Below are 25,684 nucleotides of genomic sequence, written 5' to 3' on the forward strand. Positions count from 1 at the left end.
TGCAACTTGATTCCTAAAAAGAGTACGATGGAGGTGAGGTGTGAGGCAGATTTTCTTGTAGCCTTAATTTCTTCCCACTCCCCATTGCCTAGTGAGCGCAAATAGCTGAGCCCCCAGTCCAGTGCCCGGCCCGCTCTTACTTTGTCTCCTAAATCTGCAGTGGCAGAATTAGCTGGGATGAGTGGGGCTTGTGGTCTGGATTATTATCTGATGGGTAAGGTGACGCCCATTTCTGTTGTTCTTCTCCGTTTCCCATCACACATCTGGGTTGAGAAGGAAGCAATTTTCTAATGACTTTAACTGGAAATTGTTTTCATAAAACATTTAATTGAGATAATCCCAAACCATGTTGTCACAATTCAAATCACACTTGGTTAACTGAAATAAAAAAACAGCTTTCCGAGACCTGGTCTTAGTGTCCAGGTCTCGGAAAGCTGTTTTTTTATTTCAACTCCTTTAATTCAATGCCTTTACCTTAATGACACTGCAAATAAAGGCATCCCAGGGAACTTCTCACCAGACCCAAAGAGGAGAGCTATAGCTGTGGGCCAGGCTGTGTCTATGTGTGGCCTGAGGAGAGAAGTGGGCACTGTGAAATCCTGAGGGGTAGAGGAGGGGTGACCAAGGGACTTTTAGGAAGAAGGATACCGAATTTTCCACTTAAATGTGTTAACATCTTGAACTGTGATGAAACCCCTAACTTCAGGATGAGCCTGCTGTGCATGCCACTCTGTACCAATAGGGTACAGTGGTCTCCGCAGGATGAGAACAGCACCGAGACCATTCCAACGCATGTCAGGCACAGAGTTAGCAGGCCTGAGAACTTAGTGAGAGACGTAACTCAGAGAACTTAGGCCTCAGGGATTTACTGAGATTTGGGGGTAGGTGAGCTGGAACTCCCTGCAGCCTCAATCTCCTGGGTTCAAGCAACCTTTCAGCCTCAGCCTCCTGAGTAGCTGGAACTACAGTCATGCACCCCAGGGGCAACTCGTTTTTTAACTTTTTGTGGAGACGGGGGTCTCACTATATTGCCCAGGCTGATCTCGAGCTCCTGGCCTCAAGTGATCCTCCTGCCTCCATCTTCCAAAGCACGGGGATTACAAGCACGAGCCACTGTGCCCAGCAGACATGAATGAAGTTTATACAGGAGTAAATAGTAAATAATAAGGTGACATAGCAAGGGGACACCCAGGTGATAAACTTCTGTGTAACCTCAGGTTATAGGAAGGTTATGAAATCAACAGCAGTGATTAATTTTGCGTTCATCCTTGTTCAGGTATCTCCAATCTGAACAAAACACATTCTTCTATTCAATAGATATTTCCGAGCAGCTGCTGGGGGCCCAGTTGTGTGCCAGGTGCTGGGGATATAATGATAACCAGAAAGTTGGTCCTGGTCTCAAACAGCCGGGATTCCCGGCTCTCCTCTGTGTCCCCACTCCCTCTGAAGCCCAGTCCTGTCACATTTACATGACCCCTCCACCTTCCTCTTCTGCACTTTCACCAATGACCCTCCCAGAGCCTCAGGTATTCATTCATTTATTCAACAACTGTGTGCCAGGCACTATTCAGGGCAATGGGGACTCAGCAGTAAACAGAATCGATTAAAATCCCTGCCTTCTTAGAGTAGATGGAAAAACAGTAACTAGGATAAAATGCAGCCAAGATACAGCGTGTAGCAGATACAGCATGTTGGGCAGTGACAAAGAGAAACAACAGAGCAGGGGAGAAGAGAGGTAGTCTGAGGGGTGGTCCAGCCAGGCCAGGAGTCTTTCAGAAGGTTTACGACAGGAAGGACTGGAGAGAGGATCCCAGCAGCAGGAAAAGCAAGCGCAAAAGCCAGGGGTGGAGGTCAACTCCTGACCTCACGAGCAAGAGCAGGGGGGAGCAGTGTGGCTGCAGTGGAGTACAGGGAGAAAGAGACAGAGGTGAGCCCAGAGTAGGGTGGGGCTGGAAATCAGACCAGCTAGGTCCTTGCAGGAAGAGGAAGAACCTGGCTTTTCCTCTGAGTGGTGCAGGAAGCCACGGGTGTGTTTTGAGATGTGGGGAAACATGGCATGTCTTAGTTTAGCAGGTGGCTGGCTGCTATGGGAATAGCATAAAAGAGCAGGAGGCTACTATGGAACCCAGGCAAGAGATATTGGTAGCCTGGACCAATGTGTGATGGTAGAGTGAGAGATGTGGTCAAATCCAGGATATATTTTAAGGTGGGGCCAATGGGATTTGTTGACAGATTGTTAGATATAAAAGACCTAAAGATGACATCAAGTGTCTTGACCTGAGCAATTACTGAAACCAGGGAGACTGCAGGAAAAGCTGTTGGGAAAGAGCATAAGCTTGACTTTGGACATGCTGAAGTCTGAAGAACCTATCAGATGTCCAAGTGGAGATGTCAAGTAGGCAATTGGATACTTGGTTCTAGCTTAGGAAAGAATTCCGAGCTTGAGATGCAGACTGGGGAGTAATTATGACTGACCATGGACTTTAGGCTGGGAAAGGAGAAGATGAGGGGTTTAAGGGACAGCAAAAAGGGAAAAGAATTATTAGATTTGGGAGTGGAGGGTGGGGAGAGTCACTACCATACTGAGAAACTGAACAGGCCATTGCTTGTCCTCAGCAGAGCAAGTTTCAGCAAGGGAAAGGGAGCATTCAGGGAAAAAGTGCAGAGTTGGGGATTTTGCTGATGACTGGCAGTGAGTTCCAGAGAGCACAGAAGTTTCAAGAGAAGCAGGGGAGAAGAGGAGGTGGGGCTGGAAAATGTGACATTCTGAATAGAATGTGCATAAGAGGACAGAAGATGAGGAATGGTCTCTGAGTTTGGGGCCTGTCATGGGGACAGAGGTAAAGAGGGAAAAAGGCATAAGGATGCTGGACCTCTAGGGACCAAGACCAAGGAGGTGAAGAGGGTGTGAATGTTCTGGTGCACGGGGTGAGGGTGGGCCTGGGGCAGGGAGCACTCCCACTGGACTTCAGAGTCCACCCTCACATAGTTACCTTTCCAGCCTTGGCCCTGGGCTACACTGCTTTTGGGGCACTTTTCCTTCTGACCTGTTGACTGCAGGCTCCCAGGCCTCTGTCCTGAGCCAGGCTCTTCTTTCTTTTGCACTGCTCTGAAAACGCCAAAGCTTACAAAGATTCCTTCTGTTTCATGCAGGTGCTGCACTTGCCTTCTTCGAGGTCCTGAAAGTAAAGATGTGTTTGGGACTCATGGGATTGCCCAATGTGTGCCCGAACTGAGCTCATCCTTCACAAGCTGTCACATTTTCCCAACATCTTAACGTCTATTTCCTTTTCCTCACAGCCACTTCCTTAACCAGCCATAAATGAAAGACTTTTTAAAGCCAATATTTTGCATTCTTTGTTTTTAATTTTTAAAACAAATAAAAGTCAACTGTCTTCCTCCTTCTGGGGTCTCCTCCAACCTTTTTTTTTTTTCTTTTCATATATTGATTAATTAATTAGTTAGTTAATTTTGACACAGGGTCTCCTGTTGCCCAGGCTGGAGGGCAGTGGTGTGATCACAACTCACTGCATTCTTGACCTCCTGGGCTCAAGAGATCCTTCCACCTCAGCCTCTGGAGTAGCCAAGACTACAGGCACACGCCACCACATCCAGCTATTTTTTTTATTTTTTGTAGAAATGGGGTTTTGCCGTGTTGCCCAGGCGGGTCTCAAATTCCTGCCCTCAAGCAATCCACCCACTCTGGCCTCCCAAAGTGCTGGGATTACAGATGTGAGCCACCACACCTGGCCTTTAAAAAAACAAGCAAACAAACAAACAAAAAAAACTATAAGATTGATAGCCTTCTGTGATGAAAGGATTCCCTTGTGTTCCTCTAGCCCTTTGAAGCATTGGATTTCCTACAGAATTTTTCTGAGGGCCTTCTCCTCTCTGGGCACAGTGTCACCCATAACCTTTCTCCAGCCCAGGGCTTCTACCCTTTGGCCCACATTCTCTGGGCCCCACTTCCTGACCACCAACTGGGCACTGGCTCTCCAGGAACCCCATCTGTCTTCAAGCAATACTAACAGCAGAAACATCATCTGGCAGAAGAAACAAACGGGAAGATGGTGCTTGACAGACTACTCATCTGACATGGTTTGGCTCTTGTGTCCCCACCCAAATCTCTTGTCGAATTATCATCCCCAGTGCTGGCGGAGGGGCCTGGTGGGAGGTGATTGGATCACGGAGGTAGATTTCCCCCTTGCTGTTCTCATGATAGTGAGTGAGTTCTCAGGAGATCTGATGGCTTAAAAGTGTGTGGCAGTTCCCCCTTCTCTCTCACCTGTCAAGCTGTGAAGAAGGTGCTTGATTCCCCTTTGCCCTTCCACCATGATTGTAAGTTTCCTGAGGTCTCCACAACCATACTTCCTGTATAGCCTGTGGAATTTTGAGTCAATTTAACCTCTTTTCTTTATAAGTTACCCAGTCTCGGGTAGTTCTTTATAGTAGTGTGAAAACAGACTGACACACCATCCAAGAATGAGCAGGAACAGAAAAGGCACATTGTACGCAACACTGTCAGATGGAAAATACAAGGCTAATCAGAAGGACAGAGAGAAGAAACCCCTTCAGTGGCCAGGCTGTTCTCTCTAGAGGTGTAGTCTTTTTAAGCTATTGTTTGCAGCTCTGCCAACAGGTTTCCTATCAGAGATTCCAGGGAAGAACAAACTAATCACCATTAAATGTTCATGAGTAGCTACCACAGAGTTGGATCAGAGCAAGTGATGGCTGGGTTCTTGGGTTTGCTTTCTTTCTTCTAACACAAGCACATGACATTGGTTGCCCTGACTTGCGGGCAGCTGGGCCTGCCCCTTGCTCCCGCTGGGCTCGTTGGAACAGATTTTTAAAAACAGGTCAGGGAGGAATCCGTCTCACATGACGCACTGCACATGAACGGCTCCCATGTGCTTTCTCACCCTGAACATGTCCCCTTATTAATTATGATGACAATCCCAAGCTTGGATGCTTTAGAAAGTCATCCATCTGCCTGTGTGTGTGTGCGCGCGCGTGTGTGTGTGCTATGTGTATGTTCTTTGTGCTCTGTGTGCATGTGCGTCATCTTAGACAAGAAAAAAATATTTCGCTGTTTAAAATACCTTGTCAAGGTACAGGTGGCTGGCAAGATGGCCAAACAGGAACAGCTCCGGTCTGCAGCCCCCAGTGAGATCAATGCAGAAGCTGGGTGATTTCTGCATTTCCAATTGAGGTACCCGGCTCATCTCATTGGCACTGGTTAGACAGGGTGGGGCATCACTTCACCCAGGGAGTGCAAGGGGTGAGGGAACTCCCTCTCCTATCCAAGTGAAGCTGTGAGGGACTGTGCCCTGAGGAATGGTGCACTCCAGCCCAGATATTACACTTTTCCCATGATCTTCGCAACCTGCAGACCAGGAGATTCCCTCAGGTGCCTACACCACTAGGGCCCTGGGTTTCAAGCACAAAAATGGGCAGCTATTTGGGCAGACAACAATCTAGCTGCAGGAGTTTTTTTTTTGTACCCCAGTGGTGCCTAGAGTGCCAGCAAGACAGAACAGTTTGCTCCCCTGGAAAGGAGGCTGAAGCCAGGGAGCCAAGTGGTCTAGCTCAGTGGATCCCACACCCACAGAGACCAGCAAGCTAAGATCTACTGGCTTGAAATTCTCCCTGCCAGCACAGCAGTGTGAAGTCAACCTGGGTACTCAGCTTGGTGGGGGGAGGGGCATCCACCTTTACTGAGGTTTGAGTAGGCAGTTTTCCCCTCACAGTGTAAGCAAAGCTGCCAGGAAGTTTGAACTGTGTGGAGCACACTGCAGCTCAACAAAGCTGTGTAGCCAGACTGCCTCTCTAGATTCTTCCTCACTGGGCATGGCATCTCTGAAAGAAAGGCAGCAACCCCAGTCAGGGGATTATAGACAAAATTCCCATCTCCCTGAGACAGAGCACCTGGGAGAAGGGGCAGCTGTGGGCACTGCTTCAGTAGATTTAAATGTTCCTGCCTGCCAGCTCTGAAGAAAGCAGTGGATATCCCAGCAGAGCATTTGAGCCCTGCTAAGGGACAGACTGCCTCCTCAAGTGGGTCCCTGCCTCCTGACAGGGAGACACCCCCCAGCAGGGGTCGACAGCCACCTCATACAGGAGAACTCTTGCTGGCATGAGGCAGGTGCCCCTCTGGGATTAAGCTTCCAGAGGAAGGAATAGGCAGCAATCTTTGCTATTCTGCAGCCTCCACTGGTGATACCCAGGCAAACAGGGTCTGGAGTGAACCTCCAGCAAACTTCAGTGGACCTGCAGCAGACAGGCCTGACTGTTAGAAGGAAAACTAACAAACAGAAATGAATAGCATCAACATCAACAAAAAGGACGTCCATGCCAAAACCCCATCCAAAGATCATGAACATCAAAGACCAAAGGTAGATAACTCCATGAAGATGAGGAAAAATCACAAAAAGCCTGAAAATTCCAAAAACCAGAATGCCTCTTCCTCCAAAGGATCACAACTCCTCGCCAGCAAGAGAACAAAACTGGATGGAGAATGAGTGTAATGAATTGACAGAAGTAGGCTTCAGAAGGTGGGTAATAACAAACTCCTCCGAGCTAAAGGAGCATGTTCTAACCCAATGCAAGGAAGCTAAGAACCTTGAAAAAAGGTTAGACGAATTGCTAACTAGAATAACCACTTTAGAGAAGAACGTAAATGACCCGATGGAGATGAAAAACACAGCACAAGAACTTCGAGAAGCATACACAAGTATCAATAACCGAATTGATCAAGTGGAAGAAAGGATATCAGAGATTGAAGATCAACTTAATGAATTAACGTGTGAAGACAAGATTAGAGAAAAAAGAATGACAAAGGCTTCAAGAAATGTGGGACTGGCCGGGCGTGGTGGCTCAAGCCTGTAATCCCAGCACTTTGGGAGGCCGAGTCGGGCAGATCATGAGGTCAGGAGATCGAGACCATCCTGGTGAACACGGTGAAACCCCATCTCTACTAAAAAATACAAAAAACTAGCTGGGCGAGGTGGCGGGCGCCTGTAGTCCCAGCTACTCGGGAGGCTGAGGCAGGAGAATGGCGTGAACCCGGGAGGCGGAGCTTGCAGTGAGCTGAGATCTGGCCACTGCACTCCAGCCTGGGCGACAGAGCAAGACTCCGTCTCAAAAAAAAAAAAAAAAAGAAAGAAATGTGGGACTATGTGAAAAGACCAAACCTACGTTTGATTGGTGTATCTGAAAGTGACGGGGAGAATGGAACCAAGTTGGAAAACACACTTCAGGATACTATCCCAGAGAACTTCCCCAACCTAGCAAGACTGGCCACATTTAAATTCAAGAAATACAGAGACCACCACAAAGATACTCTTCAAGGAGAGTAACCCCAAGACACATAATCGTCAGATTCACCAAGGTTGAAATGAAGAAAAAATGTTAAGGGCAGCCAGAGAGAAAGGTTGGGTTACCCACAAAGGGAAGCCCATCAGACTAACAGCAGATCTCTCTTCAGAAACTCTACAAGCCAGAAGAGAGTGGGGGCCAATATTCAACATTCTTAAAGAAAAGAATTTTCAACCCAGTATATCATCCAGCCAAACTAAGTTTCATAAGCGAAGGAGAAATAAAATCCTACACAGACAAGCAAATGCTGAGAGATTTTGTACCACCAGGCCTGCCTTACAAGAACTCCTGAAGGAAGCACTAAATATGGAAAGGAAAAAACAGTCCCAGCCACTGCAAAACACATACCAAATTGTAAAGACCATTGACACTGTGAAGAAACTGCATCAACTAACAGGCAAAATAACCAGCTCACATCATAATGGCAGGATCAAATTCAAACATAACAGTGTTAGCCTTAAATGTAAATGGGCTAAATGCCCCAAGTAAAAGACACAGACTGGCAAACTGGATAAAGAGACAAGACCCATCAGTGTGCTGTGTTCAGGAGATTCATCTCACGTGCAGAGACACACATAGGCTCAAAATAAAGGGATGGAGGAAGATCTACCAAGCAAATGGAAGGCAAAAAAAAAAAAAGCCGGGGTTGCAATGCTAGTCTCTGATAAAACAGACTTTAAACCAACAAAGATCAAAAGAGGCAAGGAAGGCCATTACATAATGGTAAAGGGATTAATTTAACAAGCTAACTATCCTAAATATATATGCACCCAACACAGGAGCACCCAGATTCATAAAGCAAGGCTTTAGAGACCTAAAAAGAGACTTACACTCCCACACCACAATAATGGGAGACTTTAACACCCCACTGTCAATATTAGACAGATCAATGAGACAGAAGGTTAACAAGGATACCCAGGAATTGAACTCAGCTCTGCACCAAGCAGACCTAGTAGACATCTACAGAACTCTCCACCCCAAGTCAACAGAATTATACATTCTTGTCAGCATCATATCACACTTATTCCAAAATTGACCACATAATTGGAAGTAGAGTACTCCTCAGCAAATGTAAAAGAACAGAAATCATAACAAACTGTCTCTCAGACCACAGTGCAATCAAATTAGAACTCAGGATTAAGAAACTCACTCAAAACCACACAATTACATGGAAACTGAACAACCTGCTCCTGAATGACTAGTGGGTAAATAACAAAATTAAGGCAGAAATAAATAAGTTCTTTGAAACCAATGAGAACAAAGACACAATGTACCAGAATCTCCGGGACACAACTAAAGCAGTGTTTAGAGGGAAATTTATAGCACTAGATACCTAAAGGAGAAAGCAGGAAGATCTAAAATTGACACCCTAACATTGCAATTAAAAGAACTAGAGAACTAAGAGCAAACAAATTCAAATGAATTCAAAAGAAGACAAGACATGACTAACATCATTGCAGAACTGAAGGAGATAGAGACACAAAAGACACTTCAAAAAATCAATAAATCCAGGAGCTGGTTTTTTGAAAAGATCAGTAAAATAGATAGACTGCTAGCCAGACTCATAAAGAAGAAAAGAGAGAAGAATTAAATAGATACAATAAAAACTGATAAAGGGGATATCACCACTGATCCCACAGAAATACAAACTACCATCAGAGAATACTATAAATAATTCTATGCAAATAGACTAGAAAATCTAGAAGACATGGATAATTCCTGGACACATACACCCTCCCAAGACTAAACCAGGAAGAAGTCAAATCCTTGAATAGACCAATAACAAGTTCTGAAGTTATGGCAGTAATTAATAGCCTACAAACCAAAAAAAAAAAAGCCCAGGACCAGAGAGATTCACAGTCGATTTTTACACAGTCGATTTTACGATTTGAGGTACAAAGAGGACCTGGTGACATTCCTCCTGAAACTATTCCAAACAATAGAAAAAGAGCAGCTCCTCCCTAACTCATTTTATGAGGCCAGCACCATTCTGTTACCAAAACCTGGCAGAGATACAACAAAAAAAGAAAATTTCAGGCCAATATCCCTGATAAACATCAATGTGAAAATCCTCAATAAAATATTGGCAAACCAAATCCAGCAGCATATCAAAAAACTTATTCACCATGATCAAGTTTGCTTCATCCCTGGGATGCAAGGATGGTTCAACATACACAAATCAATAAACATAATCCATCACATAAAGAGAACCAATGACAAAAACTACACGATTATCTCAATAGATGCAGAAAAGGCCTTTGATCAAATCCAACACCACTTCATGCTAATAATTCTCAATAAACTACATATTGCTAGAACATATCTCAAAACAAGAAGAGCTATTTATGACAAAGCCACAGCCAATATCATACTAAATGGGCAAAAGCTGGAAGCATTCCCTTTGAAAAGCAGCACAAGACAAAGATGCCCTCTCTCACCACTCTTATTCAACATAGTATTGGAAGTTCTGATCAGGGCAATCAGGCAGGAAAAAGAAATGAAAAGTATTCAAATGGAAGAGAGGATATCAAATTGTTTGCAGATGACATGATTGTATATTTAGAAAACCCCATCATCTCAGCCCAAAATCTCCTTAAGCTGATAAGCAACTTCAGCAAAGTGTCAGGATACAAAATCAATGTGCAAAAATCACAAGCATTCCTATACACCAATAATAGACAAACAGAGAGCCAAATCATGAGTGAACTCCCATTCACAATTGCTACAAAGAGAATAAAATACCTAGGAATCCAACTTACAAGGGATGTGAAGGACCTCTTCAAGGAGAACTACAAACAACTGCTCAATGAAATAAGAGAGGACACAAATAAATGGAGAAACATTCCATGCTCATAAATAGGAAGAATCAATATTGTGAAAATGGCCATAGTGCCTGAAGTAATTTACAGATTCGATGCTATCCCCCTTGACTTTCTTCACAGAATTAGAAAAAACTACTTTAAATTTCATTTAGCACCAAAAAAGAGCCTGTATAACCGAGACAATCCTAAGCAAAAAGAACAAAATTGGAGGCATCATGCTACCTGACTTCAAACTATACTGCAAGGCTACAGTAACCAAAATAGCATGGTACTGGTACCAAAACAGATGTATGGAACAATGAAACAGAACAGAGGCCTCGGAGATAACACCACACATCTACAGCCATCTGATCTTTGACAAACCTGACAAAAACAAGCAATGGGGAAAGGATTCCCTATTTAATAAACGGTGTTGGGAAAACTGGCTAGCCATATGCAGAAAACTGAAACTGGACCCCTTCCTTACACCTTATACAAAAATTAACTCAAGATGGATTAAAGACTTAAACATAAGACCTAAAAACCATAAAACCCTAGAAGAAAACCAGGCAATGCCATTCAGGACATAGGCATGGGCAAAGACTTCATGACCAAAACACCAAATGCAATGATAATGAAAGCCAAAATTGACACAGGGGATCTAATTAAAGGGCTTCTGCACAGCAAAGGGACCTATCATCAGAGTGAACAGACAACCTACAGAATGGAAGAAAATTTTTGCAATCTATCCATCTGACAAAGGCTAATATCCAGAATCTACAAGGAACTTAAACATATTTACAAGACAAAAACAAACAACTCTATCAAAAAGTGGGCAAAGGATATGAATAGACACTTCTCAAAAGAAGACATTTATGTGGCCAACAGACATATGAAAAAAAACTCATCATCACTGGTCATTAGGGAACTGCAAATCAAAACCACAATGAGATACCATCTCAAGCTGGTTAGAATGGTGATCCTTAAAAAGCCAGGAAACAACAGATGCTGGAGAGGATGTGGAGAAATAGGAATGCTTTTACACTGTTGGTGTGAGTGTAAATTAGTTCAACCATTGTGGAAGACAGTGTGGCAATTCCTCAAGGATCTAGAACCAGAAATACCATTTGGCCCATCAATCACATTACTGGGTATATACCCAAAGGATTATAAATCATTCTACTTTAAAGACACATGCACACATTTGTTTATTGCAGCACTATTCACAATAACAACGACTTGGAACCAACCCAAATGCCCATCAATGACAGACTGGATAACGAAAATGTGGCACATGTACACCATGGAATACTATGCAGCCTTAAAAATGGATGAGTTCATGTTTTTTGCAGGGACACAGATGAAGCTAGAAACCATCCTTCTCAGCAAACTAACACAGGAACAGAAAACCAAGCACTGCATGTTCTCACTCATAAGTGGGAGTTGAACAATGAGAATACATGGAAACAGGGAGGGGAACATCACACACTGGAGCCTGTCAGGGGGTGGGGGACTAGAGCAGGGATAGTGTTAGGAGAAACACCTAATGTAGATGATGGGATGATGGGTGCAACAAACCATCATGGCACATGTATACCTATGTAACAAACCTGCATGTTCTGGATATGTATCCCAGAACTTAAAGTATAATTTAAAAATATGTATATATATCTTGTAATGCTATTCTTTTAAGGAAACAGCCTGAGGCAGTGGGCAATGGAGGAGATTATACTTGATGGATTGTTTAATAAAAAATGATAAATGAATATAAAAATAAAGTTAATAGAATAGATAAAACTGCATTTTAAAGAGTTTTTACTAGATATTTATTGGGTATGTTTACTATTCTAGGCATTTCATATACAAGAACTTGGTTAAGCTCTCTAATAGCCCCAATTGAGTAGGCATTATTAATTCTACTTTATATATAAGGCAAAGTAACTTTTTTAAAAATATGCCATTAATAAGAGATAAAACAGAGGTTTTTAAGCAACTCTGCCTTACTCTAATGCCCATGCTTAGCCCACTACATCATGATGACTTTAAAAGCAACCAAAGGGCCCATCTATAAGGTGAAAATGTCTTTTGCCTGGCCATTATGGTTTGAATGATGATGTCCCCACAAAAATTCATGTTAAAACTTAATCCTCAATGCAACAGTATTAGGAAGTGTGGCCTTTGGGAGGTGATTAAGTCACAAGGGCTTCACTCTCATGAATGAGATTAGTGACCTTATAAAAGGGCTCACAATTGAAGGAAGCTCTCTCTTGCCCTTCTGCCCCTTCTGCCAAGTGAGAACACAGTGTTCCTCCCCTCTGGAAGATGCAGCAATTAGGGACTATCTTGGAAGCAAAGAGGAGCCCTCAGCAGACACCAATCCTGCTGGCACCTTGAGCTTAGACCTCCTGGCCTCCAGAGCCATGAGAACAAATTTCTATTATTTATAAGTTACCCAGTCGATGATACTTTGTTATAGCAGCACAAATGGACTAAGATACTCACAAATAACCAAGAAGTGTTTATCAAATATTGACTAGATGGGCAGCACTGAGATCGGGGCTAAGAACTCTTCCCACATTCAGATGAGACAGAAGCTAATTCTTGTGAGTTGTAGTTGGCTAACAACTGGGAGGGTGGCATGTATTTTTACTATGTCAAGCATTGCTTCCCAAGTAGCAAAGAGTGAAACTATTGATGTCTGAAGGAGGCGGCAAGGGACTAGGCATATTCTACACGGTCTTCGGTTGTGCCTCAGCTCTGACGTAAGTCCTAGTATTACCTGGGACTGCATCTCAAGCTTGGCTCAGAGGACAAGAACAGCCTATATTCCAGCTGGAACACACACACACTCCTCTCTACACTTTATCTGCCCCCAGCTGATACAAGTCCTTTTTTTTTTTTAAAGATAGAGTTTCACTTTTGTTGCCTAGGCTGGAGTGCAATGGCACAATCTCAGCTCACTACAACCTCCACTTCCCAGGTTCAAGCAATTCTCCCGCCTCAGCTTCCTAAGTAGCTGGGATGACAGGCATGAGGCACCATGCCTGGCTACTTTTTTGTATTTAGTAGAAATGGGGTTTCACCTCATTGGTCAGCCTGGTGTCAAATTCCTGACCTCAGGTGATCCACCCACCTCAGCCTCCCAAAGGGCTGGGACTACAGGTGTGAGCCACTGTACCCAGCTCCTCAGGGAATAGTTCTTTTCTTTTCTTTCTTTTCTTTCTTTCTTTCTTTTTTTTTTTTTTTTTTTTTTTTTGTGGTTGCAAGATTTAATAGAGTGAAAACAGAGCTCCCATACAAAGCGTGGAGACCCAAAGAGGGTAGCTGTTGCTGGCTTGAATGCCTGGGTTTATATCCCAATCATTGTCCCTCCCACTGTGCTCTCAGGCGATAGATGATTGGCTATTTCTTTACCTCCTGTTTTTGCCTAATTAGCATTTTAGTGAGCTCTCTTTACTACCTGATTGATCAGGTGTGAGCTAAGTTGCAATCCCCGTGTTTAAAGGTGGATGTGTTTGCCTTCCCAGCTAGGTTTAGGGATTCTTAGTTGGCCTAGGAAATCCAGCTAGTCCTATCTCTCAGTCCCCCCTCTCAACAGGAAAACCCAAGCACTGTTGGGGAGGTTGGCCGATGACCACTCTAACTGCTTCCTGCTGAAGTGAGGAGTAGTAGAGGTTGTGTAGTTGAGATTTCCTCGGGAGGGTGCCTTTGATGTCATCAACATTGGAGCATGGGCTAGCAGGCCGATCCAGGGGTCTGCAGTAGATTTTAGTCATGTACTGCATCTGGGGCTCCATTTGAAGAATGATTTGTAGCTTTACAGCTTTGATTCTGGAAGAGACAAACTTAACAAGGAGGCTAAAGATACAGGGATTGAAATGTATGGCCTAAAGTGCAGGGGAGTTTTTTTTTTGGGGGGGGGCACACTTCACAGGCCCTGACTATCTGCTTGATAGTTTTGAAAAGGCCTGGTCCAGTAAATAATGATTTGACCATCTGATGGGTGCTATCAATGCTTAAGTGAAAGGTTTGGTGAAGGGTTTTAAGTAATTTTCATTGGGTAACTGCTGGTGAAAGTATTTTTCCTTCTTTGGTGGCTAGCCATCCTGAGGGGAGGAAACTGTGTCCTCATGAGGTTCCCCATTTTATTTCTTCTGCTGAATATTGGGGCTTGGTTTCTCAGAAGGGATTATCCCACACTAGGGGGCTTTCTATAAGCATTTCTAATGGAGGGTCCTGTCTTGTGGTTCTTTTTGCTTTAATATCCACTTGGCGGTCCCCTTTTATTTCCCTTTCCTTTCCTTTCTTTTTCTTTTTCTTTTTTTTTTGAGACAGAGTCTTGCTCTGTCACCCAGGCTGGAGTGCAGTTGCACAATCTCGGCTCACTGCAAGCTCTGCCTCCCGGGTTCATGCCAGTCTCCTGCCTCAGCCTTCTGAGTAGCTGGGACTATAGATGCCCACAATCATGCCGGGCTAGTTTTTTGTTTTTTAGTAGAGACGGGGTTTCACTATGTTAGCCAGGATGGTCTTGATCTCCTAACTTCGTGATCCGCCCACCTCAGCCTCCCAAAGTGTCCTTTCTGATGACCCCGGCAGCGTAAGACTGCCACCTTTTTCAGTTTCTGTACTGCCAATAATAATCTCCTAATTATCAGGGAAAACCCCACCCCCGATATTTAACATGGGTTCTTTTTTATTTCCCTAAGCATTGGCTGGTCTGAGAAATAAAGGGAAAGAGTACAAGAGAGATAAATTTTAAAGCTGGGTATCTGGGGGAGACATCACATGTCGGCAGGTTCCATGATGCTCCCTGAGCCGTAAAACCAGCAAGTTTTTATTAGCGATTTTCAAAAGGGGAGGGAGTGTACGAATAGGGTGTGGGTCACAGAGATCACATGCTTCACAAGGTACTAAAGTATCACAAAGCAAATGGAGGCAGGGCAAGATCACAGGACCACAGGATGGGGCGAAATTAAAATTGCTAATGAAGTTTCGGGCTTGCATTGTCATTGATAACATCTTATCAGGAGGCAGGGTTTGAGAGCAGACAACCTGTCTGACCAAAATTTATTAGGCAGGAATTTCCTTGTCCTAATAAGCCTGGGAGTGCTACAGGAGACTGGGGCTTATTTCACTCCTTCAGCTTCTACTGTAAAAGACAGCCGCCTCCAAGGGGGCCATTCATAGGCCTACCCTCAGGGGCGCATTCTCTTTCTCAGCGATGTTCCTTGCTGAGAAAAAGAATTCAGTGATATTTCTCCTATTTGCTTTTGAAAGAAGAGAAATATGGCTCTGTTCCATCTGCCTCACTGGCATCAGAGTCCAAGGCCATCTCCCTTGTTCCCTGAACACTGCTGTTATCCTGTTCTTTTTTCAAGGCGCCCAGATTTCATATTGTTCAATCACACATACTCTACAAACCAATTTGTGCAGTTAACACAATCATCAAAGGGTCCTGAGGGGACATGCATCCTCCTCAGCTTACGAAGATGACGGGATTAAGAGATTAAAGTAAACACAGGCATAGGAAATCACAAGGGTATTGATTGGGGAAGCGATAAGTGTCCATGAAATCTTCACAATTTATGTTCAGAGATTGCAGTAAAGACAGGCATAAGAAATTATGAAAGTATTAATTTGGGGAACTAATAAGTGTCCATGAAATCTTCACAATTTATGTTCTTCTGCCGCGGCTTCAGCTGATCCCTCTGCTTGGGGTCACTGACTTCCCGCAACACCTAATGGCTTCCTGATGTTTGATAGGTGTTCCCTCGGAAGTTAGGAATTCCCTTTCCCTCCATATTGCTGCATGGGCATGGAGGACTAGGTAAGCATCCTTAGAGTCTGTATATATATTTACCCTTTTTCCTTCTCCTAATTCTAGTGCCTGAGTGAGGGCTATTAGTTCTGCCAGCTGAGCACTAGTTCCTGGAATGAGAGGATTACTTTCAAGTATTCCATTATCACTGACCACTGCATACCTTACTTTCTGAAGTCCTTTTTCTACAAAGGAACTTTTATCAGTATACAAGTTGAGGTCAGGATCAGTCAAGGGAACCTCTAGAAGGTCCCCTCGAGCGGCGTAGGTTTGAGCAATTACTTATTGACAGTTATGTTCTAACTTTTATTCATTGTCTGGAAGAAATGTGGCTGTGTTAAGAGTTGCACAAGTGTGCAGTTGCAGCACTGGCCCTTCAAGTAATAGAGCCTGATATTTAAGTAAACGGTTGTCTGACAGCCACAAGTCTTCTTTAGCAGTGAGTATGCCATTCACATCATTAGATGTCCACACAGTAAGATCTCTTCCCTGTATCATTTTAACTTTTCAGATACTAAGACTGCTACTGCCACCACTACCTGTAAACAATGAGGCTAAGCCTTTGCCACCACATCAATTTCCTGACTTACGTATGCCACGGGTTGCAAGCTCGTCATCCCTTGGACCTGTGTAAGGACTTCTGGAGTTATTCCTGTTTTTTCTGTGACATATAAAGAAAAGTCTTGCCCTGTTGGCAACCTTAACACTGGGGCTTGGGTTAGGGCCTTCTTTAGGGCCTAGAAAGCTGCTTCTGCTTCAGGTGTCCATCTTACTAAATGGGTATTGGCTTTCTGAGTTTCCTTAATTAGTGTATATAATGGCCTCCCCAGGGAATATTTCTTAGAATGTGTGTGTGTGTTTTTTTTTTTTTCTTGTAGAGCCTACTAGACCTAAAATAGCCTCCAAATACACACATGCATGTATGTCAGTGGCTTCCTACGGGCCTTACTGACAAACACTCTTCCTTCATACACTGACCGCATGAAAGGGAATACCTGGTCCCCATTGTTCTTGACAAGGCTGTAGGGACCCCACGCTATTTGGTTGTTCTAAGTGTGTTGCCAAGGCCACTACCATGAACAACTTTGGGCAGCAACTCCAAGTCTTGTCCTGGTCTTGTCCAAGGTAACCTGGAGCCAGGAAAATGCATGCCAGGATTTTGGGATTTGTCCCACTATTGGCCATCTTGCCCTGAAAGAAGCTGCTGGAGCAATTAAAAATCAAACAAAAGAGAGGCCATGCACACACACCTCCCTACCTCAAGGAAAAGGAACCCCATGGGGAAAATAAAATTTAGGAGGTTTATTGAACCCACTGTAGAGCTGATCCAGAATTTAAATTGATTCCATAATTTATTGCATTTTAATTAGCAATCACAGGAGACCAAGAATTGTTTACTCTCTTGTTAGGAGCTCTAGCTGGAAACAAATACCAGTGAGTCTTAATAAGGATGAGTTATATTTACTATTTTCCATTTTACAGCCTTGTTATAATCATCACAAGAAGAGATTCATTTAGTGCTCATCTGTTCTTGGTATGACATTTGTTGACCACTAGGGTGACATAAAGTCAGAACATACCCCAGAAGCCAAGCAAGAGCCCCTCTAGCCCTATCCCACCCCATGGTTGCTCCTGCATTGTTTTCAATAATATAATTTAATGTGGAAATATTTCTAGCTTAGATTAGATAACATGAGTTCCCATGTGCCACTGTCACCCAAAATGCATCCATCTGACTGTTGTTGGTTATTTATTTACAAAAGAAAAATGCTACAAACAGACAGCTGTATTTATATGCACCACTCCGACTTAGAAGCACCAGCTCCATCAGGCAGCCAAGACGCTCGCTGCCTCTTGGCCACAGCGCACACCCTTCACTTAGCAGCCATCCATCCGACGTGTGATTCCACTTGCTTGCTTTCATTCTGCATTGTTGTTTTGGGGGTTTATGTAATATTAATTCTTTTTAATGACAGTTCTCCAGGGCCAGAGCTTTTGGGACTTCTAAACAGCTCTTGTTATTTTACGTAAGCAGGAAGAATCCTGCACTTCTACTTGTGGGTTGGGACTCTCCGGAGTAATGCGTTTCCCTGGGAGCATCCTGGGTTCCTATTTCTTGCTAGGAACATTATCAAGTACTTTTTAAGTACCACTGCATACTGTTCCAGCGATTCCCATCAGTCATCCCAATTCTCCCTCTTGAATCGGGCTCCCAGCAGGTCAGGAAGCTCATTATCTCAAGTCTAAAGGATTTTTCATTGAATGAGGAAGGAGGACTAGATTCCAAAAGGCCATCCTCACAAAAGGGATGCTTTGTGTAACCTGAATACACATTCTCTTTTGAGACTTTTCATTGAAAATGGACTTTTTTCCCCGAAAAGCAGGTAGAGTAGGTGCCATTGTTTATTTACTCCTCTTTTTCTTTTTTAACCTAGTTTTTCTGCTTAGCCACAGAGGTACCAATCCTATGCTGGAGTTTTAATTAAACCTTGCTCTCTATTAAAAAGCTCCTATTGTCCTTTTCATTTAAATAGGATTCTTCTTAGATCTTTAACAAGACCACGGAGGAGTAATAAATCTAAGTAATTGTCCTTATTAAGAGGAGATTATTCTCACAAGACTATAACAGTCACCAAAGTAACTAAAGCCATTTCCAGATAGCACTTAGAGTATTCTCCTCCTACCCAAATACAAAAATGCCTCGTTAGTCACTTTCTTTGGTGCTCAAATTAAATTAGATGGCATTCTGTTTATTTTTCATATCTTTTGCTAACAGAAGGGGATTTGCCTTTTGATGGCATTAATCAGGAAACCTCAAGTCCAACTACACTGAGTCCATGGGATGGAGACGACCCCTCCCTCCCTTCTTTCCTTCTTCTTTCCTTCCTTGCTTTTACAACTGATGACTGAGTTCCTGCCAGGCATTCTGCTAGGCATTAGTGGCTCCAAGATAAAAAACCTAGTCCCTTGGATGGTATATCATATGTTCATCTAATCTTTACTAAACATCTTCCATGTGCAAGGCACTGTAGTAGGTGCTGAGTTTTCAGAGGGGAAAAGCCCACCTTCTTGGAACTTAAAATGTAGCAGGAATTTAGACATTAACCCAATAATTACATAATCCACTACAACCATGGTGAAAAGTTATGAAAGAGAGGCCAGGGTACTATGCGAGCGTGTTCCAGAGAGTTAGAAGCAGTCCACCAGAATTACCCACTTAGTTTATTCCATTACAGATGCAGACCTCTGCTTTCCTGTCTTACAGGGGAAGCTTTCCCATTTCCAGGGAAGCTTTCCCATTTCCCAAGTTCTTATGTAGTCAGTGGCTCCTGATGTTTTCAGTTTTTATTTAAAATCCATGTTCTAAATAAGCCTCCCTTAGAGAAAGCCAACCTAACATTTCTAGAATAGAGTTGTCAAACAATAACAACAATAACAAAAACTGGTAGCAAACTCAAGCATCCCTTAAAGTTTAAGAAGTACCTTACAGAAGTGCCTGCCAAGAAATGGACTCCCTAAGGAGCTTGGGGAGGGGGGGTTAAGCCAAAATGAGAAAGTATTGTGTGTCAATCTTATTGGCTTCAGAGTTTGTCTTCAGATCTTGAGGGCATAGTTGGCATCAGCTTAGCTCTTATAAACACTTCATGTTGAGTGTTCTGTGATGTTTGGGAATTGCTAGTAAGAACTGACACATTTGTTGCTCCCCAGATTGCCAGTAACATAGAACTTTTGGGTATTACTTGCAAAATTCATTTTCAGGGCACAAAAGAGAAGCAACCTGAAGCTGTGCAGAGATGAAAATTGGAATCTTGCAATTTGAGATGGAAAATTTCGGATTATATGACAATAGAAAAAATTAGCTCTCTTTTCACGCATCCAACAAGTCAGAAAGTTTTCTTGAAGAACAATATCAGCAGCCCATCTGCTGGGAAGCCTTGACTGGTGGACTTCATGGCCTTTGCAAATTGTCCATGAGCTACGTTGGACTTCAGCCTTGTGGATTCAGAACTTAGACAATGTACCAAGAGTAGATCCACTTTTCTGAGAGAGACCCATTAGCTAAGTAGTGAGATTGAAGGATAAAAGCACTATGCCAGGGTACTAATTAGCAATGAGAAGTAACTGTCAAAGGGGCTGAAATGCTCCAAAGTCTACATGACCAGCACATTATTTTCCTGAAGCCCACTCCAAGTCATGATCAGAAGACTCCTGGGGAAGTGTATCATCAGAAAAAGAAGAGTTAGATGACTTGAATATTTAGTGAAATAAAACTAATACCACTCAGTCCTTCCATTTAGCGACAGAACTAACTGGGGCTAGAAGACTGGAACTCAACTGGCCTTACCCCTCCACATTCATCTTCACATTAAGGATACTTTTGCCAATGAGAGGGAGTGACTCCGTTTGTTGAGTTTGACCTCCTTTAACCTCCTTTAAGTGAATCTTCCCCAAATGGCACTTTGCTATTCACAATAAAGTAATCAAGAGAGCATTCTCAGGAAAACATTTTTGAAGTCTTAAAAGTAAAGCTACTTCCTCTTTACCAAGGGATGCTTAAAAACAAAATCCTCATCTTATACATGAGCATATATGATAACCATTTATAATTAAGAATCAGTAATTAAGTAGGGACCAGAACCATGACCTCAATAGGGTGGGATTCTCTTCCCTGATTTCCCACGGCCTCTGGGATCCAGCCGCAATTCCTTTGCACTGGGATTCAATGCACTTTGCTTATGCCACTAGCACATGCCCTGGTACTTCTTCTTCCTCTAGGCTGCCAAAGCTGACTAGCTTTTCTTATAATGGGCATGTTCTTCCTTTATCTATGTTACCTCTTCCCTGGATTGCTAATGGGGTTTTAGAGGCCCTGGAGCCATTTTGCCTTCATCAAGAAACTTTGCTTCTTTCCGATATTGGTCTTGTTGTTTGGCTTTCAAAGGGCAGTCTTATTTCTGGTTCTCAGGGAAGCAGGGTGAGGTGAGGGAGTACCTTACTAAAGCCCCAAGTACACAAATAAGGGCGCCATCATCATAGCATACTTGAAACTACAAAAGGAGTTGGACTTTCACAGTTACCAGTATACAGCACAAGTGTGAAAACACATGCACACACACTTCCTCTTTGTAGGCTCTGCTTCGAGATCTCTAGTAGCAAAATTCTTTTGAATGAAAATGTAATGACCCAAAGTAACAAAGAGAAATATCTGTATTTTCCCTTAAGCTTAACAGAGTTCATTATTATAACTTTCTCTCTCTTCTTTTTTTGAGACAGAGTCTCACTCTGTCACTCAGGCTGGGGACAGTGGCACGACCACAGCTCACTGCAGCCTCGACTTCCCCCACCTCAGGCAGTCCTCCCACTTCAAGCCTCCTGAGTAGCTGGGACTACAGGTGCATGCCACCATGCCCTGCTAATTTTTGTAGTTTTGTGTAAACAGGGTTTCATCATGTTCTCCAGGCTGGTCGTGAACTCCTGGGCTCAAGAGATCAGCCAGTCTTGGCCTCCCAAACTGTTAGGATTACAGGTGTGAGCCACCACACTTAGCTATTATAACTTTTTCTAAAATGACTTAATACAACAGATCTTTAGTGACAAATAATCGTAAATAATGATCAGAAAACTTAAGATTAACCCACAACTCAAGTTATGCCATATCCTCTGGGCTTATTTGTGTTTCCACAGAATAATAGGGTGGCTTTGACTTCCTTATTAGTTAGTTCCCTTTACAGAACTCTTGCTGCTTATGTTGTTGCATTTCTTGCATTATTAGTATCCATTTCTTGACAAATGAAGAGGCTGCCCCTCATACATTCCTATCCCACTGTACAGGGTTGTCCTGTGGCTCTGGGCAGGAAGTGAATCACGCAGGACACCTGTGCTAAAGGGGCTCTGATTTAATGATGCTGGACATAGAAAACAAAAGGCCTGGTAAATGGAAGAGAAAATCTCTAGAAAGTATGAAAATTGATCTTTGAGCTTTAAAATTGTCCCCAGCAGAAATGGGTCCCTACTGTGTGTAGCAGAGACTGCTGGTGTTCACTGAGACCGCAGGCTCCTCTGTTCCCAGCCTCCTTGCAGTTGGGAGGGGCAGCATGACTAGGTTCTATCCAATGTGGGCAGAGCATGTACTTCAAGGCTTGGCCCCTAAAATGCCCTGCAAGCTCTTTTGTGGTCCCTCTCTTTGCCAGCTGTGTTCCTGGAGCAAAGGACCCTGAGAAGTCAGAACCACATGCCATGTCAGGAACTGAACCCCTGAACTCATGACTTAAAGTTGCCTGACCTGTGACATTCACATGGGACCTTGTGTGAATGAAGAATAGCTTTTATTGTGTTAAGTCACTAAGGTTTTGCAGTTGTTTCTTGCCATGCTTAGCCCAGCCTCGCCTGAGGGTAGGCAAGCCCAGTGAGTCAGCATGCTGCCAGCACTCCATGGAGTCCATCCCCAGGTGCCTCTGTCCTCTTTGTTCTGATGCATGAACACAGGATGCACGCACCACCCAGGACGTTTTCACTCTGGGGATCCAGCCAGCTCCATACTTTCTAGTACATTTGTAAATGATTTTCTTATTGAATAAATATTCCAGATGGAAAAGCCCATCAGACCCACTATTGCGCCCAAACTTACCACTGTTGGTGGACACAAATTGTAATTGTGTCCAACAGTGGACACAAATAAACAACTTTGTCCATAGCTTTCTCCTAAAAGGCATTTTTCCACAGCCCAAAGACCCCAAGAATTCTTTAGATATCCACGTAGGAAAGGAAAGCCCATCTAGGATCCCGCTAGACGTGAACAGAGTCTGTGGCTCCATTCCCAGCATTCTCTGGAGTTTAGCTTGAGAAAATAATAAGAATCCTATAGGATCAGTGATCTCACTCATTTGGACTACAGTAAATCTCTTCTATATTACTGCTCAGCCTCTGAGAATATTACATTGGGTCTCATTTTATTAAAGAATGTCATGCATGCCCAGAAGTCGCTATTTAATTTTTAGCTGCAAGATACAATTTTGAAAAACCATTATCTAGAAAGTGCAATAATCAAACAATGTAATCATGAATGTTAAACCTCCTTGGAATATTATTTTAAATGCTTGCCAGCTGGAAGCAAAAGTTGACAAGGAAGTATCTGACTTGGTTGGCTTTGTAATTTGTCAAAGCATCTACACTTTCCAATATGATATATTTGTTAAGATATGTTTTTTTCCTCTGCATGATTGTTTTGAAACTATCAAAGAATACAAAATCCTTAAACAAGGAAGACAGCTTTGCATTTTCTATTTGTTCCAGCCTAAGATTTAGGATTAAATCACTTTAAGAGATAGAATTGAATCCTTTCTCAGAGGAGCCAGACGGTCCACATACATCATCAATTGCCTCTGAGCTTTCTGGCTGCTCTGTGAGATCAGACTCATAAATTCTGTGGCATATGGAAAACATCAGAAAGCCACGGCATGCATTTTAAGAGAACCCAGCAAGTTGGACTTACACTGTCATGAAAGATTCCTGGCAATTTCCCCATTTTTCCCATCACTCAACATTGAATCTCCACAGAAAGGGTCGATTGGATATTTGGCCCATGACTGGGAGTCTGGGGGGCGATCCAGCTATCTGGCGAATGTGCCACCCTCCCTGCCTAAGGGGGCCCAGCAAGTCTATGCATCACTGAGCAGTTCCCCAGGAAGGACATCTTTTTTTTGTGGGGGGGAGGGGCGGGGCTCTGAACTTTGGTTCAAGAAAGTTCTGCAATCAGTGAACTCCCCATTTCATTCCTACACACTTCCCACCTACCTCTCTCTCAGCACTTGTTTCACTGTACTATAACTTACAGATCTGTCTTCACTATTGGGCATTGAACTTCTGGAGTGTGCTTCTCTTAGCACTTGGAATGGCTAAATATCAATGTCTGCTCCTTAAAAGGAAGACTGGAAGCAGGATCGTCATGCTTCCTTCCTCCCCAATGCCATCTCTAAGGAGTCCTCGATGGACCCAGAAGGGGTGGTGATGTTCAGCCTAGGCCTTATTGTCTTTGTATGACCTGAATTCGGCACTTATTCAGGCACTTGAGATGAACGAGTGAATGTCCACCTGCTTGGGGAGCCTGGGGATGGAACAGGGAATGATTTTAATTCCTGGCTTGTCTTATTCACGCTACCGTCTACCTTCAAAACCTTAGGCAAGATATTGAACCTTTCTTTAAGTTTTTTTTGTCTATGAAATAGGAATTATAGTGTTGCCTACCTCATAGGATGTGATGAATAGTGAATGGTGTATATATCTATTATATAAACTAAAAGCTAAAATGATAGCTTGCACTAGTAAGAGCTCAATACGTCTTAGCTAACAAAGTGAGTTCTCAAAAAATACGAGCTGTCCTTACTAGACATAATAATGCCTTTCCAAATGGCCCACTCCATTGAACTTCCTTCTACAGCCTAAGTCTCTGTGTAAAAAAGTGATGATTATTGGGTTTACTTAGAGGAGCTATTTGCTGGGGCCTCAGGGATTCTGGTAAAGTAAATAGGGATTTTTTTTTTCTGGGAGTGTGCTTCCCTTAGCACTTTGAATGACTGTATCAATGTCTGCTCCTTAAAAGGAAAACTGGAAACAGGACCTTCATGCTTCTTTCCACCCCAATGCCACCTCTAAGGAGTCCTTGATGGACCCTGGAAAAGGTGGTGATGTCTGGATCTGGCTTTGGACAGCGCTTCAGGTTCTAATGTCATTGAAAGTCTACAGACCCAGGAAGGACTTTGAAGGGCACAGGGAGCCACGGCCCTGGAAAGCAACAAGCCCTGCCCTGTGCAGATGGTGGGGAGAAGACTTGGTCACCATCCAAGGCCCCCTATTGACTTTGGAGGCATAAACTATAGAGCTTTAAACATTTCTAGGCAAAAGGGTAAGGGCATGTTTGAGAGAATGGACATGGGCATGGGTTGGGGGGCAGATAGATGTGCAAAACTGCCCCAGTCCTGATGGCAGGTGTCTCCATCCTCAGACCTGCCTTGCCCTCTGAGCAGGGGCTGTGAGCTGGGGAAGCAACTATCTGAGTATTGTCTGCAGGAGATGGGGAACGGAAGAGTAAGAAAGAATGAGACACCCTAGAGCCATTTCCCTGGAGACTCCCGAAATCCAGAGGCCCTCACCCGCAAAGGAAGCGATTGTGTGATGTTGGTCCTGAATCCACAGGCAGGTGACAAAGGAGCAAGTTCTAGCTCTCTGTCTATCTGTTTGGGGCCTTGGGTGGTCACCTAGCCTTGCCTTAGCCCCTCCTCCTGTAAAATGAAGCTAATACAACTATGTCACAGAGCCATTGTCAGTCTCTAATGAAGTAAGGCTTGGGATGTGTTCTGAGATCTATAATGTGATAAATTAATAGCAAGCATTTTACATATAATAATTGTACTTATGATTTAAAGACTCCTGGGATAGAACTGAACTAGGTTTTGTCTCAGGGGCTAGCTGCTGTGGTAGCGATGGTAGAATGAGTCCCATGAGGTTGGATGCCCCTGTCCAAACTGGCCTCTCTCCCTCATCTTTCCTCCACAGCCTGGATAAGATTAGCAGTAAAGGAGAGTGGTTGTATGGAAGCCAGAGACCTGCATTTGAATCCTGTCCCGGTCACTGACTAGCTTCATGGCCTCAGGTAAGAAATTTAAATTTTCTGTATCCATTTCCTTGTTTGTAA

The 25,684-nt window shown here is 43.5% G+C and overlaps 1 long non-coding RNA gene across 1 annotated transcript in view; it reads right to left on the bottom strand.

The window, feature by feature from the left end:
* Positions 1-350: 350 nt before the first annotated feature.
* Positions 351-25,684, bottom strand: part of LOC107126973 (uncharacterized) — a 58,898-nt gene continuing 33,564 nt past the window's right edge. The window contains exon 3 of the long non-coding RNA XR_012429124.1: positions 351-3,179. This is a non-coding gene — a long non-coding RNA (uncharacterized lncRNA). The remainder of the gene's footprint in view (positions 3,180-25,684) is intronic.

Source organism: Macaca fascicularis, chromosome 1 (assembly GCF_037993035.2).
Source record: "Macaca fascicularis isolate 582-1 chromosome 1, T2T-MFA8v1.1".
NCBI classification, from domain to species: domain Eukaryota; kingdom Metazoa; phylum Chordata; class Mammalia; order Primates; family Cercopithecidae; genus Macaca; species Macaca fascicularis.